General features: G+C 40.2%; 1 protein-coding gene across 8 annotated transcripts in view; it reads left to right on the top strand.

Annotated features, from left to right (window-relative positions):
- Positions 1-17,244, top strand: part of LOC124291154 (poly(rC)-binding protein 3-like) — a 380,920-nt gene that overhangs the window by 55,060 nt on the left and 308,616 nt on the right. For all 8 annotated transcript variants that reach the window (XM_046728080.1, XM_046728097.1, XM_046728129.1 and 5 more), the window contains exon 2: positions 8,294-8,356. The gene's annotated coding sequence lies outside the window, so the exon portion shown is untranslated. The remainder of the gene's footprint in view (positions 1-8,293; positions 8,357-17,244) is intronic.

Raw genomic sequence — 17,244 nt, forward strand, 5'->3', positions numbered from 1 at the left:
TTAACCATGGATCGGGTGGTCCTTAACATCTTTGAGCAATGTGACAGATTAACAAATGGATCGGGTGGTCCTTAACGTCTTTGAGGAATGTGACAGATTGAGCCATGGATCGGGTGGTCCTTAACATCTTTGAGCAATGTGACAGATTAACAAATGATAACCATGGGGTGGTCCTTAACATCTTTGAGGAATGTGACAGATTAACCATGGATCGGGTGGTCCTTAACATCTTTGAGGAATGTGACAGATTAACCAATGATCGGGTGGTCCTTAACGTCTTTGAGGAATGTGACAGATTAACCAAATCGGAGATTAACCATGGGATCGGGTGGTCCTTAACATCTTTGAGGAATGTGACAGATTAACCATGGATCGGTGGTCCTTAACGTCTTTGAGGAATGTGACAGATTAACCATTGATGGATCTTGGTCTCTGAGGATGACAGATTAACCATGGATCTGGTCTCTGTGATGCTAAAAGCGGCATAAAGCCATACTCACATACGCTTTTTTTCTCTAGATAGAAATACATGCATCTGTGAATCTGTGGGTTTCGGTCAATTGTATGACATCGTGTCTGTTTATATGTGGTGACGATGCAAACGCCTTAACCACTAGGCTACCCCACCGCCCCAGCAAAAAGAAGTGGACAGCACCTTTAAGCCAAGTAGCAGATTCATTATAGTAGAATTAAGTAATGTGGTTGTCTTTAACTTTTTGTAGTGGTATATGTATTTCTGTTGAAGTTGGACCCGTGAAGATCCGGGTTAGAATTGGCCATCAGTAACCCATGCTTGTAAAGAGGCGACTAAAGGGATCGGGTGGTCAGGCTCGCTGGCTTGGTTGACACATGTCATCGGTTCCCAATTGCACAGATCAATGTTCATGCTGTTGATCACTGGATTGTCTGGTCCAGACTCGATTATTTACAGATAATATAGCTGGAATATTGCTGAGTGCTGCATAAAACTAAACTCACTCACTCACTCACTCTGTTGAAGTTGAACAGCTGTTTATTTGCGGCAGTTGTTCTTTGTTTGATAATGTTTTATCAAAAAGTATTTCCTGCAAACTCAAATCACTTGATATCCCAATATCCCAAGTGGCTTCTACTTGAAGGTCAAGGCCAGTAAAGCTGCTTCAGACTATCAACTGTATTTGATAATGTTTTGATAATATTAAGAGATTTGTAATGCCATTATCACTCTTTAATCAGGGGTGGAAATAACCCATTGCCCAACGCCCAAGTCCAGTGTTTTTTTCTGTCAGGCAAGCAAATTTGTATATCACACTGTACCGGTGTCCAGTTGACTTTCAATGTTAATTTTGTTGACGGTATAGTGGAAAAATCAACAAGAAAACAGTTGCCGGTATAGTGGAAAAATTATCAGGGCAAGTGATTTTACATGTGCCACTGTACCGGAGTACACTAGCAATTTTAAAGTTATTTCCATCCCTGTTTAATGGAAATTTTGTAAATGTACAAACACTATAGTGTATTTTATGTTAAATGTTTTTTTCACTCATGACTATGCATCTCTACGTACAAGAAGGGGCGACGGGGTAGCCTAGTGGTTACAGCGTTCGCTCGTCACTCAGAAGACCCGGTTCGATTCCCCACATGGGTACAATGTGTAAAGCCCATTTCTGGTGTCACCAACCGTGATATTGATATTACTGGAATAGTGGAATAAAACTAAACTCACTCACTCACTCAGCATGCAAGAATTAGGTTTGGTGATGGCATGGTGTTCACGCAGTAAATGGACAGTCATTGTAGCCTGACAGCATCCATGCTCATACCATCAACCACTGGTTGATCTGGACCAGACATAGTTACAGTCTGCAGTGATATGTCTATGACAAACTGACCGCCTCCGTGGTGTAGTACCGTGAGAGCGGAATGCCGAGGTTCAATCCTGACTCGTCATACCAAAAGGCGTTGAAAATATGGTACTTGTTGGTCCCTGCCTGGCGCTTTGGCATTAATGGGTACAACAAGGACTGGTCGGCTCGGAGTCAGTATAATGTGTGAGAGGGTATTCATGCTTCACTGGCGGCATGGTATCTCAGTGGGCTAGCACTATAAAACCAGCTTCAGTCTGGGCTAGTATAAGCAGCTGGACATACACATACACACATGCATGCACGTCATCATATGAGCCGAAATATTCTCCAAGCCACGACGTTAAACCCAATTTCACCTCACCTCATCTATGACAAACTGGGTGGCTTTGCTGTGAATGATTAACAGGATGAAAATAGTGACACTGAAATTTTGTTTTCTCACAAAACTACCTATGTATTTTCTTCGAACCAACCCCTCTGCCAGGTTTTCACCCATACACTATCCAGTATGATAAATAAATACTGGTGGAACAAGTGTCTACTTTGAAAGCGGAAGGTCTTTGTTTCATACGCCTGGTCATGTCAAACCAAAATATATTGATGACACTTATTGTTACCCAGCCTGACACTAAAACGTTTTTTGTTCATCCAAATGGTGTTTTCACTCATGCCAAGCCTGGATCTGCCCACTCTAATGTGTATAAAAAATTACGCCTTGAAACAGGCTAAACCTGCCCACTAGCCAGGCTTCACCTGACTGTCTGATAATGAGTCTGGCAGATGGACGGATAAGGCAAGTTACATATATCCCCTCTCTCAATAAACATGGACCCTTTCAAGGGTTATTCTTGGTTCAAATTCTACAGGGCCAGATATGTCTTCTTTGCATCTCGTCTGCTTTGACCTGAAGGTAGGGAGCAGGTCTCTTGGCTAGATAACCAGTGTGGTAGTATACAACATTGTTACACATTATTTAGGTAACGCTGAACTTTGTTGGAAAGTATTAGACTTGGCTGGAGAGAAATTGATGGCTTTTGATTTTCCTTTGTCTGTGTCTTGCTTGTAATGCATGTGCCCAAATCCCTGACAATGCATGTGACAAATCACACTATGACAGTGTATGTGCCCCATAATGCCCTGAGTGTATGTGCCCAATGCCCTAGTGTATGCCCCATACATGCCCGGACTATGTGCCCAATCACACCCTGACAGTGTATGTGTCCCATATGCCCTGAGTGTATGTGCCCCATAATGCCCGGACTATGTATGTACCTAATCGCACCCTGACAAAAGTGTGTGTGTCTCATAATGCCCTGAGTGTATGTGCCCCATAATGCCCGGACTCATGTATGTACCCAATCGCACCCTGACAAGTGTATGTGTCCCATAATGCCCTGAGTGTATGTGCCCCATAATGCCCGGACTATGTATGTACCCAATCGCGACCTGACAAGTGTGTGTGTCCCATAATGCCCTGAGTGTATGTGCCCAATCATGCCCTGACTATGTACCCAATCGCTGACCCTGACAATGTGTGTGTGTCCCATAATGCCCTGAGTGTATGTGCCCAATCATGCCCTGACTATGTACCTAATCGCACCCTGACAAGTGTATGTGTCCCATAATGCCCTGTGCCCAATCATGCCCGGGACTATGTACCCAATCGCACCCTGACAAGTGTGTGTCCCATAATGCCCTGAGTGTATGTGCCCAATCATGCCCGGACTATGTACCCAGAAAGCACCTTGACAAGTGTATGTGTCCTATAATGCCCTGAGTGTATGTGCCCAATCATGCCCGGACTAGAATATGTACCCAATCGCACTTCTGACAATGGCGGTTATGTGCCCAATCATGCCCGGACATCAATCGGGTACAATGTATGTGTCCCATAATGCCCTGACCTATGTATATTCGCATCTCTGACAGAATATTGCCCAATCATGCCCTGGTATGTAGAATGCACCAACCTCACTCAATAGAAGAACCCCTTCCCCACATGGGACTCTTCCAGATGGATATTTGAATATTGCTAAAACGGAAATTGCATCTTTAAATCTTCTTTTACCACAGTGACTTGATGAATTATATCCACCTCGTTCACAGGTACAGGTAATACTCCAGACAGAAATATGGCAGCCAGCCGCCTTACACGATCTCATGGTCTCAATCAAACATGGACGTGACTTTGTGGCTGTTGGAGTACAGACAACCATTTATTCACAATATGGCTTGTGTTTGACATGGGATTTCACCACCTGTTCATTGTAGAACAAGGAAGGTGTTCAAAACAGCCTCCAGTGCATGTACACATGATATTGTCCAGCTGTACACCAGTACTTGCAGATGGGAAACATGGATTGATGAAGTCATTTCCTGAAGGATGCGAAATATTAAAAATGTGATGGAAAGTCTCATTACTCAACCAAGCCTACACTCATATACTGTTTCAAACTGGTTTCTGTTGAATGGGTGGTTAAATAACTTTGGCCTTGGAATAGTTGTCACGTCATTACATAATCAATCTATTTTACTTATTTCAACATGTATATCAGAAAAAAATCAAATGTGCCTTGTCGGGAAATGAGTACAGGATAGAAATGTATAAAATGACCATTTTTACATAAACACATACTTTTAGCAGTGCATATTTATTTTGTTAGTGGGGGCGGTGGGGTAGTCTAGTAGTTAAAGTGTTCTCTCATCATGCTGAACACCCAGGTTTGATTCACCATGTGGGTACAATATGTGAAGCCCATTTCTGGTGTCCCCACCGTGATTGTGCTGGAATATTGCTAGAAGTGGCATAAAACTAAACTCACTCACTCACTGTTTTCTTTGTCTAAAAAGTGTAATTCTATCACTGTTCCCTTGTTATTGCATGCAGTATGGATTGTTTACTGGGCCGCCTTTTTTTCAAAAGCAGATTTCAGTGAATCACAAAGTGTTATAGGTTGTACAGTGATGTGAGGTGCTGCAATTTTTTACACAGAGTTGCATCCCTTGTCTGTGCCAGGATCTGCTGCTGATTGATCACACCCTAAAGCTGCTCCTTGTTGTGCATGTCAGTTTTACCAAGGTGAACTCTTTAACAACATCCATAGGATTTTCACCCCACATAATTCAGACACATTGTGTTGTAACTGTTGATCACTGGATTGTCTGGTCCAGACTTGATTGTTTACTGATCGCCGCCATATAGCTGGAATGTTGCAGAGTGTGGCTTTAAACAACAATCAAGAAGAGAGTTTTTATGGATGCCAACTTCTTATTATGGGGAGCACAACGTTTCAGAGTATATCCTTACTCCTTACTCAGTTGATATTCTCATAAGATATACTCTGAAATGTTGTGTTCCTCCTAATAAAGAAGATGACATCTATAAAAACTCTCTTCCTCATGTGTATCACTTCTATTTGCACCCATGAAGGCCTTGGTTGGAATGAGCCTTCAGTAACCCATGCTTAACAGGATTGGGTGGTCAGGCTCGCTGACATAGTTGACACATGTCATCGATGCTCATGCTGTTGATCACTGGATTGTGTGGTCCAGACTTCGATTATATACAGACCGCCGCCATAAAGCTGGATTATTGCTAAGTTTGGCGTAAAATTAAACACTCACTCACTCACTCACTCACTCACTCACTCACTCACTCACTCACTCACTCACTACTCACTTACTCACTCACTTAATCACTCAATCACTCACTCACTCACTCAATCACTCACTCCTATATGCCATTCCAAGACCTGAAACAACAATCAGTCAGTCTATCATGTGTTGTAACTGGACCGTTAATGTGTGGATATGCACTAGGTCAGACAGACGACACAAATGAATATACGCCTGCCTTGAACACCAATGTCAAAATCACTTATACCTTATATTTGACATCAAGTGATATTAAAACAAAAGCCATTGTCATACAAAAAAAATAGACGACCTGTTGTTCATGTAAGGATTTATGGTATACCTTCAAAGCAGCATTAAACCAACTGCATTAAGTTATGTTGACTACTGGCTGGACTGGCATAAGTCTCGCAGGGGCGGTAGGGTAGCCTAGTGGTTAAAGCATTCGCTCGTCACGCCAAAGACTCAGGTTCGATTCCCCACATAGGTACAATGTGTGAAGCCCATTTCTGGTGCCCCCTCTGCGATAATGCTGGAACATTGCTAAAAGCGGCGTAAAGCCATACTCAGTCACTGCACAAGTCTCTTAGGTAATAATTAATCGTTGCAATGATAACGTCTAAAAAAAACCAAATTACTCCTCTAACAGACTGGCTTCCTGACCACTTATCTAGACTTGCTTCTTTAAAGGATAGAATTACTATACATCCATGGACTTAGCCTTCAGTACAGCCTTGGAGCAAGAATATCTACTGGCCAATACTTATTTTTGGAACTTTCTAATCAAAACTCCCAGTTGGGTATTAATGTCTAGCCAGGATAAGATGTTTACTTAAATGACTCTCTGTTATTCAGAAAGATAGTTTTACTGCTTGTGTTAGTATGTGATATGTGTTTCTTGCACTTTGACATTACTGTTCACCTGCAATGTTTATCGTGAACGGGAAATGGAGCAGTGCGACTTGGGTGGAGGAAAGTCAAACACTCAACTATGGTATAAATATTTAATGATAATCTTGATATACAAAAGAAAATAGTAAACTGTTGTTGTTTTTTGCCAGGAGATGTTTTTGTCCCACAGGAAAAGCATCACTGGTTTGAAGGAGATATTTTGTTATTGAAAATGTCGCTACGAGCAGAGCATGGGTTCACAGTGGTTTGTTATTGCATTGACTTTTGGAAGTTTATGCAGCAAATAGCTGTGAAATTGTCATGGCATTTGAAAGAATCCATTATATATATGTTATTCTCCATGCTGGGGTGTGCCGAATTCGAAGGTCTTGGATATGTACTCAAAAAAAGTCACAGACCACCATATTCTTTCCTATAACTTCCTTGGCTTACAGATTAACAGATCCAGCCTTTGATGTTTACATTTCGCAACTTTTCAATTCTTGAGTATGTTCTTTTTTCAGTGATTTTAAAAAGCCTGACTCAGAAGTTCTTTGATCAGTGTTACAACATTCAAGGCTTACTAGACCCGTGAAGATCCGGGGTAGAATAGGTCTTCAGCAACCCATGTGCTTGCCATAAAAGGCGACTACGCTTGTCATAAGAGGCGACTAACGGGATCGGGTGGTCTGTTTCGCTGACTTGGTTGACACATGTCATCGGTTCCCAATTGCGCAGATCAATGCTTATGCTGTTGATCACTGTATTGTCTGGTCCAGACTCGATTGTTTACAGACCGCTGCCATATAGCTGGGATATTGCTGAGTGCGACGTAAAACTAAACTCACTCACTCACTCACTCAAGGCTCACTAAAGCTTCCAAAAAGTTTTATGGTCGATGTGTATAGGACATTTCAAAATTTGTCGCATCAGTGACAAAAGTGATGTCCAATGCAATTCACTTCTTTGACTTGTACTATATGTTTCAGTTTTGTTGTTATGACATAACATTAACAAGACATGATGGGTTTGATGTTAAATTGTTAGTTCAGGAATTACCTGAAAATGACTGGCAAATGTCTACCCACTAATTAAATAGTTGGCCACAGACACCCAAGATAACTTCCTGAATTACTGGGGTTGCACTAGGCTAATGCTTAGTCCCTGAATATATATATAATTTTGATAGTAACAAATAAACCTATTAAATTAAATAGGAGCCCCAGGGAGACCAGAGATTCCTGAATCTGGAGAAATCTAGACTTGCTTCATTTAGAACTTTAGCATTGCAGGGAGGGCTAGGCTGTAGGGAAAATAATATGGTTCAGGGACTGTGAGACAGACTAGGGTTGCACTCCCTTGTGTCTGGTTGCCTTAAACTCTTGTATAAGTTCACAGTTAAATGTGTAAATGTGTCACACAGGGAAGAAACGTCCTTCATCTGATGTGATGGGTTGAGTTAACTTTGTGCATAATAGGAATGTTCTTGAATTTAGGAAAAATAGCAAATTAGCGTACTTTATCCCCATTTCTTTTGTTGCCTGGAGACTGAACGTGTCTGTCACTCTGTCGTCAGTCCTAATGACAACAGTGTTTGGGTGTCAGGTTTCCATTTGTACGGAGGAAACAAATGTGTCACACTTTTTACCCATGAAGAAGAATCTTGAGAAATATTTGACAAATGGCTGACTTTGCTCTGTTGAATTTTTTGTACATTCTCAGCATGGTGTGTTTTGTGATTGACAGGGCTTGTCTGCATGTCAAACCTCATGATTAACTCGAGTACTTGAACATAGTTGAAAATAAGACAGCACGTGGCCATTTTAAGTTCATATATGTGCTTTTTATCTTTAAGGTTGTAAGTTAAGATAATTGCTTCATCATATAGGAAAATGCTGACTTGACAATTTTCTCTGTTACAGACTCACTGGGACTAGAACTTGGACCTGGGAATCAGTGATAGAGAGCCTATATGTTCAGTGAAGGTAAGCTGCTTATCATTGTCACAAGCAGTGTAGGAACCCGTACAATTATTTCAAATGAAATGATCCTCAGCATGTTTTTTAAAACATATTTCAGGAGTTGTGCCAAATTATTTTCCAATATTGAAATTCAACTATTACCTTGTGAATACTTAACTGTTATTTTTGGCTAGGTACATAATGAGATTCCAATTATATCGCTACTTGGCTAAATAACCTTGAGTGGTGAATTGAAGTTTTACTTAGGTAAGTACATTATAAGTATGTCTTTATTTACCTAAGTCCATAATGAGTGGTGAATTACATCTTTTCTTAACTAAGTTCATTATGAGTGGTGAATTACATCTTTTCTTTGCTAACATCATTATGAGTGGTGAATTACATCTTTTCTTAGCTAAGTTCATTATGAGTGGTGAATTACATCTTTCCTCAGCTAAGGTCATTTTGAGTGGTGAATTATATCTTACTTACCTAAGTTAATTATGAGAGGTGAATTACATTGTTTCTTAGTCAAGTTCATCATGAGTGGTGAATTACATCTTTTCTTAGCTAACTTCATTAGAAATAGTGAATTACATCTTTTCTTAGCTAAATTCATTATGAGTGGTGAATTATGTCTTTATAAGGCCTAATTACATAATTCTTTACTTGGGTAAACAGTAATTACAAGTGGCAAACAATTAATGGATGCAAGATCTCAAGTAGAATGGTTTCAAATATCAATGGAGATCACAAATACTGCAGCTACGAACTCAAAGGATATACACGACATGTCTGATCTGAAGTGTTAGGGTCAAAGTAATGTGCCCATATCTGATAAACATTTCAACTTTTCTTTTCACAGTGGTGCTGGCTTATTCAGGTTAGCTGGTACAATGTGCAAGCATGTTTACCTTATGGCATTATATGTGTTGTTGTGTAAGGAAACTGCTGTGCCAAGTTGATCTGTTGGCCAGTTGTTCATCCCTGATTGATGGGATATTTCATGTAATTGTGTCAAGAGTTGGCAGTCTCTATGGAAATTCAAGTGCAAACAGGTTCATTTTTCTCACTAACGATGATACCCTGAGATAATGGCTGACAAATGGAGCAGTTGTCAGTTAGATATCACAGGAAACAAGGTCAAGGTTGCCTGGAGTGTGCTGCCCTGTGAGATAGCTGTACAGATTATCTGGCCTGAGTTTCTTCTGATATCAAATATATCCACAGATATCGATAAAAGTATAAAACACAGGTCAATAAAAGCATAAAACACTGAGGCTTGCAGAGGAGTTTTTTAAACTTTTATGGAAGAGTGTTGATTTGTTTGATAGGAAGAGACACAAAGGTGATATTTTACTTTACATCTGAAATCATTCATCCTTCTTTATGTATTTGTAAACAGGTACAGCCTGTGTCTTGAGTGTAAAAAGTTAAGGTAACCAGATTTCGTGGCAGGATGAACTGTGATGTCATTTGATTCTGATGTCACTGATGATGTCACAATGGTAGGCAAAGCATTGTGATGCTTATTCACTGCAATGATATATCCAACTTGAGATGATATAGAAGTAATGTACACAGAGGTGTTATTGGTTTTATTTAAATAACGATTATCTATTATTATGTAGGTAGTATTTTCCCTGTACCACGATTGGTCAAAATACTGTCACGTGATTGTCTACAAAACACAATATTGACTTGAATTTTCTGATAAATTACGATATTGACTTGGGTTACTAAAAATAGACAAGGAATCCCATAGGAAGGGGCTTCCCCTGCTTTTCAGCCAATCAGATCACTCGGATAGATGGCACAGTGTGTGCATTAAAAGTTTATGTTAAAACCCGTTTCTCTTTCATTATATAATAAAACAATTATAGACTCTTGTAGAGGTCAATATCGGTTTTTATTGACCTGAGAAAAACAATATCAACCATGGAGGCTTGGTCAATGTTGTTTTACTCAGGTCCATAAAAAACGATATCGACCTCTACAAGAGTCTATAATTGTATATTATCATACATGCAGTGTCGTAACCTCATGGTTAAAGCATTAGCGCGTGATGTTTAAACCTTATTTCCCTTGTGTTAGCTGATGGCAGACATGCGTGTAGGATAGGTTGTTGGTTGTCTGCAGGTCTTTGTGGTGTTGTGACCAGAATGATGAGCTTCATAAATCTCCAGTGGATGACATTGATGGCACACCATCCTATGAAACATGTCACATTGGCCTTCAATGAGTAATTAATGTTCATTATGGTGTAGTGGCAGACGTCAAATCAAAGGTTTTTATGGCGACATAATTTATCACTGCCATTGCTTCCATCATATATTGATATACTGTATCTCATCACAGTGTTTTGAACATACTTTTTGTGTATTAATATGTATTGCACAAAAGAAGTTGAAAAACACCCAATTCTTTCTTATTACTGTAGGTAATCTGGTATTGCATTCAAGATTCACTACTGTACACATGACCGTAGATAACATAATCAGATAGATCAGACAAGCTCTTAAATTGTCCCATAAAATTAGTATCAAAATGGTATGTTTGGTACATAAGCTTCGTTCATTTTCTCGTCCGGACAGTCTCAGGAAATAGTTTCAGCAAATTCATATTTAATTACGCAAGTTAATCCTGTTGTTACTGTATCTTGTAATACAACATGTTTTTTGCAACTTGCGTAATGAATTGTTAGTTCTAAACTCGTTTTGTGATGAATATGTATGTTTTAAACATGCAGTATGTCTGTAATTCTGTAAGCACTATTGTTTGTAAATTCATTTCTTTAATTCATTCAGTTTCAAACATGCTCGGACATATTTAATAGTAATGTTGGCCCGGCAGTACCTCCGCCACTGATGTACGGTTTATAAAACACAATTTCCATTTGTATGTATTGCATACAAGACTTATTCCTGAAGTCTTTGAACAAAACTGTAGAACACAATCTTCAGTCTACATGATTGAAAGCTGTTTCAAATGGTTTGAGAGAATACCACAAGACACTATTGTTAACAGTGTAGTCAGTCAGTAACTTCAGCCTCCATCTGACAATGTGAGCTAGGTAATGGTTCCTCCCAACTGTTGCCTATGGTCCACAGGGTAGTCTAGTGGTTAAAGCGTTCGCTCACCGTGACAAAGGGAGTGATTCCCCTCATCGGTACAATGTGTGAAGCCCATTTCTGATGTTCCACTGTGATATTAGTGGAATTTTGTAATGATCAGTGTAAAACCCATCTCATTCACTCTGAGCTACTGTCGTTATTCAACCTAAATCATATCTAAACGGGGCACTATTTAATCATATCTAAATGCTGAAAACCCAGGTTTGATTCCCCACATGTACAACGTGTGAAGCCCATTTCTTGTGTTCCCGGGCGCGTTATTGCTGAAGTATTGCTAAAAACGGCATAAAACCATACTCACTCCCATATCTAAACCTTAATCAGACCACAAAGTGATCTCACTAATGCTTGTTAAAACTAGGCTCTCCTGAATTGGTGCAAGCCATAGTCAGTCCAGAAGGTGATCTCAAATGTGATTTGGTTGCAAAGTGGTCTTGGATCTGGTCAATCCCAAATGTGATCTTGACCTTCTCAATCCCTCCACAACCAGTGAAAATCCGGGTTAGAATTGATCTTCAGCAACCCAAGCTTCGTAAGAGGTGATTTATGGGATTGGGTGGTTAGTCTCGTTGACGTGGTTGAGGCCTGCCATCGCATCCCAAATGTGACTCATCCCAACAAAAGTACAATAATGTACAGGGCCCTTATTCTCGAAGCGTTCGTAGCCCTACGAACTTCTTAAGCCCATTCTTAACACATTGGCTCACGATCAAAGTTAAGAATTCTTAGGGCTCTGTAAGCGTTTGAGAATACTTAGGTATACTAAGAAAGTGTAATCCCAAATATAACATGTTTCTAAACCACTTTCTAAATGGCATTGTGTAATCATCGTATCCCAACTGCGAAGATTGATGCTCATGCTGTTGATCATTTGATTGTCTGGCCTAGACTTGATTATTTGCATATATAGCTGGAATATTGCTGCGTGCAGCATTGAACAACAAACAAATAATCGGTCCATATTAAATGGAATATTCAGCCTCAATCATTCCACATATTCAAAAATATGATTTCAACCTAAATCAGTTCTCAAAGTGATGTCGCCCGGGTTTGTCCAAAATGAGATCTCGGCCACAGTCAGTCAAAACTGTGAACTTTGTGCTCAGTGTCTGTGTAATACTGTCTGAAAGTCTGTCTGGGCCAAAGGCTATAGGTTGCAGACAAGTCAATAGTTAAGGACTCGTCTTTGATACACTGATTTCATCACATATATGCCTCAAGAGACGTTTTTCCAGCGTTTTACGACCATGGATTAAGATGACGACTGTTACTACTGCTTAGTTGATGTCAGTGTAGGCCACAGTTGACTTGGAAGGTCAGCTGACTCAATCAGGGTTTCTGAGTGAGTGAGCAAGTATGGTTTTACAACGTTTTATAGCAATATTCCAGGAATATCACTGTGGGGGACACCAGAAATGGGCTTCACACATTGTACCCGTGTCTTTGGTGTGACAAGCGAATGTTTTAACCACTAGGCTTCCCCACCCCCCTTTGGTTTCTGAATCATTGATCAACCAATCCAAGTTTCACAAATGTGGGGGGCGGCGGGGTAGCCTTGTGGTTAAAGCGTTCGCTCATCACGCCGAAGACCTGGGTTCGATTCCCCACATGGGTACAATGTGTGAAGCCCATTTCTGGTGTCACCCGCCTGCGATATTGCTGGAATATTGCTAAAAGCGGCGTAAAACTAAACTCACTCACTCACTCACTCACAAACGTGGAGTAGTAAGGACAGTCTTTTCACACCCTATGAACCTCGGATTTGTCTGGTCCATGCTGAAATATCAAAGGATGTGATAATATATGTAATTTTCTTGATGTACTCTATTTACTCATTACTCAAGTGTGTCGATGTCATAGAATGAGTGAGTGAGTGAGTGAATTCAGTCTAATGCTGCTTTAAACTGTTGTCCAACAACATCATAATAGGGGACACGAGAAATGGGCTTCACACATGGTATGAAGGGGAACGAGTAAGTGAGTGAGTGAGTGAGTGAGTTAAGATTTAAAGTCACATCGGCCATATTTCAGCCATATTGTGACTATGAAGGGGAACAAACCTTCATCTCAATGAACAAATGCTTCAACCATGTGACTACTAAACTGTCTCCTCAAGTAGCACGATATCTGTCAGCATCCTTGTCATATGTTTAGTAGTATAATTAAGATCCATGTTATGTATCCGTAATATCCCCAATAAAACACACTCAATAATGTGTGTCTGTGAAACCCTTGATACCTATAACTTGAACCTTTCACACCCAGAACTTGCATGTCAGCAGCTTGTCGTGGGAAACCTTCATGAAATAAGCAGTTGTTGAATTTGACATCTTGAAGGAAAATGGAATAGCCTGGTAGCAAGTCTAGTTTGTTCCCCATAAACAGCAGAACTCTTATTACGTAAGACGTAAACTCTATCTTCACCTCTTCAGGTTGCGACCTACATGAGGATGAGTTGCTATGGGATAACGCTGATGTACTCATGTTCCCATGGCTTAACAATGGCATCTCAAATGTATCAATGTTTATAGTCTTGGAAGCTAAGTGGGTCAGGACCTGAGGCCGGAGAGTGGGGAATCTTTAAAGACTAAATCTGCAGCCTGGGTTTTCCCACACGTTCAGCCATGTTTTGATGGTACGTCTGCCGTGTTACACCATGGAGCGTATGATGTAATAATTAACGGTGCGTGTGGAGGTGAAAACCGTGACCTCCCATGGGGGAAGGAAATATGGCTGATCTCCCCTAAGGCCTTCCGAGACAATCTATCAGCTTTTACAAGGATGATTTTTCCTGTGGAAAATGTCAAAGCCGTTGTTACTTCACATGAGCAATTGAAGCCTTGGACGGAATCCAATTTCCAAATTTTAACCATTCGCCATCCTTGGCTTACTGCCGCATAGGCTGATGTTGCATAACCAGCTTGCTTGTTCATTTTCGCTTGTTGATATAAGAGGTGCGTGTGTTTTGAATTAAGCTGAGAAACAAAAAGACTGATGGCGTTTTTGTTTCTTCCGAAAGATGATTTGGGCTGACAGTTCCTGTGAAAGGTTGCTACTGATTAATGCAGCATTTTCTTGATCAAAGGCAATATTCGTTGTAAGTTTGGATTTGTGCAGCCTAGTTGAAAGTTTTCAATGGGTTTCGTCTCTTTGATGAGTCTAGCATCATTAATGATACAGGTTTCATGAGGCTAATAAATAGTTCTGATAATGATTATGTAGTTTCATGGTTCTCATCAAGTAGTTGTCGTTATGGTGCTTCCAAATTCAACATCTTGAGTTGATTTAAAGCTCACTGACTGTCTTCAATGACTCGTGGATAGTGGGTCTGCCAAGAAGAGATTTGAAGGTAAGTGGTTCAATGCTTGCTGCATCATACTCAAAGATGTTTAAAAAATGGTACTTGTTGTTACCTAGCCTGGCACTAAGCAACAAAAACAAAAGTAAAAAAAAATAAAATAGGTGAATAAAACGTGGACTGGTTGTTTCAGAGTCTCTGTGTTGGTGGGGAATCTGTTTCATCTGGGGTCTCAGTGGGTGAGCACAACATGCAGTCCCCCCTACTCCTTTATCTTGTAAACATTGGAAGAGATTAACTTGACTGATCTGTATGTTGGCAGTAGACTGTAATGATACTGGAATTATCAGCAGTTCTCAGGTGTAGTCAGTCAGACAAGCACTCTGGATCCGGAGTTACCTCCCTTTGAGACACAACTTGAAAGTTGTTGCCCTTGCTTGGTGTATATTCCTCTGATAAAGATAGCCTTTCATCAACATGTCATGGACAGATATCTAAGTAAAATAATGGAGACTATTTCCCATTGTCTGTGGCTCATTGTAAATTGATTGATGCTGTAACCATACAACTGAAACATTGTTTTGGCACAATTTGGATTATAATTCAACTTAGTATGCAACACGAGTTCTGATTGGTCAATGCTATAAATTTTCGATAGTATAATCAGCATATACAGTCGCAATTTGAAAACCTATTCACCAAAACCTTTGAATGTATCCCTACACTAATGGGGTTACGCTGTTTTTCAGGGCATTGTTATTTGCAGAAGCCCTAGGTCAATTAACTCCCCTATCCCACTAAAATGGATGGAATTTGTGTGAAAAAAGACAAAACAGTATCATAAATCTAATTGTAAATTGAAACAACTTACTCGCAACGGGCTGTTGACCCAACACTGTTAGATCATGAAACAAGATTTATGATGTCATTATGGAGTGTGACGTCATTTGACAACAGAACAGATAGTGGCCCGTAGTTGACGAATCACTGGGCCATTATCATTTGCAGCGGCCCGCTCATTTCTGATAACTAGAGGGCGTTTCATGATAATTCTGTCCATTTTAGCTATAACACTATAATTTATTCATCATTGTCATTCATACGCGTCGGCGATATAACGAAATGTGCGGCTATATAACCACCAGTATACATCCCCAATTCGTCAAACACAGTACAGTTATCCCCTAAAGATAAGTTGGTTCTTTGATTTGCTGTTTTCCGCCACACTCAGCAATATTCCAGCCATATGGCGGCAGTCTGTAAATAATCAAGTCTGGACCAGACAGTCCAGTGATAAACATCATGGCATCGATCTACGCTGTTGGGATACAATGGCATGTGTCAGCCAAGTCACTTTTGTAGCCATGCACACAGTCATACAGGTAACATCTAGACCATATTTACAAGGGGACTGCAACAACCAAATTATTGTCGTTAAGATTCTGAACATAGTGACGTCTATTTATGGTGCTGAAATGTACAAAAATTTGTATTAAATTTTTTTTAATCAATTTGGCTTTAATTATTATGAGTTTGTTGAACAGTTGAAATACAAGAACTCGTCATGATTATGTGAGGGGTGGCGCGGTAGCCTAGTGGTTAAAGCATTCACTCTGAAGACAGGGGTTCAATTCCCCACATGGGTACAATGTGTGAAGCCTATTTCTGGTGTCCCCTGCCGTGATATTGCTGGAATATTGTTAAAAATGACACAACACTAATTCACTCTCTCGCCCATGATTATGTTTGGTACGGTGTTATATACAGTGCTTTTAATCTTTGATAATGTCACAATTACGACAAACTCTTCCATCTAAAGGTACTGAAGGTGTGGAGGGCCTTCCTAATTCCAGGCTTAGTTTGTGGTCACTTGGACGTAGTTTAGCAAAAAGAACACAATATTTTGACACGATGGTTTTTACTGATTGATGGAAGTGCATCAAAATCTTTGACTTGGCAGACTATCAAACAGGTCTTTTTTATGAACATCAATCAACCTTGCCAGGACTGCCTTTTTATCAGGTCTAGGCACCCTCTAAAGTTCCTGCTGCAGCCTCTCATGTCTGGTGGTTTTACAAATGCATAAAAAATATAGGTTGACAGTGGTTCATGATGGGTGGTTGGAGTGAAAGATGTTTGGAAAGATGTTTGGAAGAGTCTCATCACTAATGGCTGATGGTTACTAATGCACTGATAAATGCTGGCTCTCTAACTGAGCACTCACCCATCTGACCTTGGTTCTGGATGTAGTTGCTGCTGCTGCTGCTGCTGCTGTTGCTGCTGTTGCTGCAGCACAGAGACGTGTTCCTCTTTGCCCAACAAACATTGACCTTTGCTCATTTTATCAACCAATGGTTTGTCTCAGCTAGATTTTAACCTGTCTGAAGCAAATTTATTATTAATAGACCTTCCGTCCCACATCCATCTGTAACTTGCTGCCGATGGTGCATATGTAACTTGGGTAATGAACCGAATAAAAA

Source organism: Haliotis rubra, unplaced genomic scaffold (genome assembly GCF_003918875.1).
Source record: "Haliotis rubra isolate DU_JTF1 unplaced genomic scaffold, ASM391887v1 Scf113, whole genome shotgun sequence".
In the NCBI taxonomy this organism is placed as follows: domain Eukaryota; kingdom Metazoa; phylum Mollusca; class Gastropoda; order Lepetellida; family Haliotidae; genus Haliotis; species Haliotis rubra.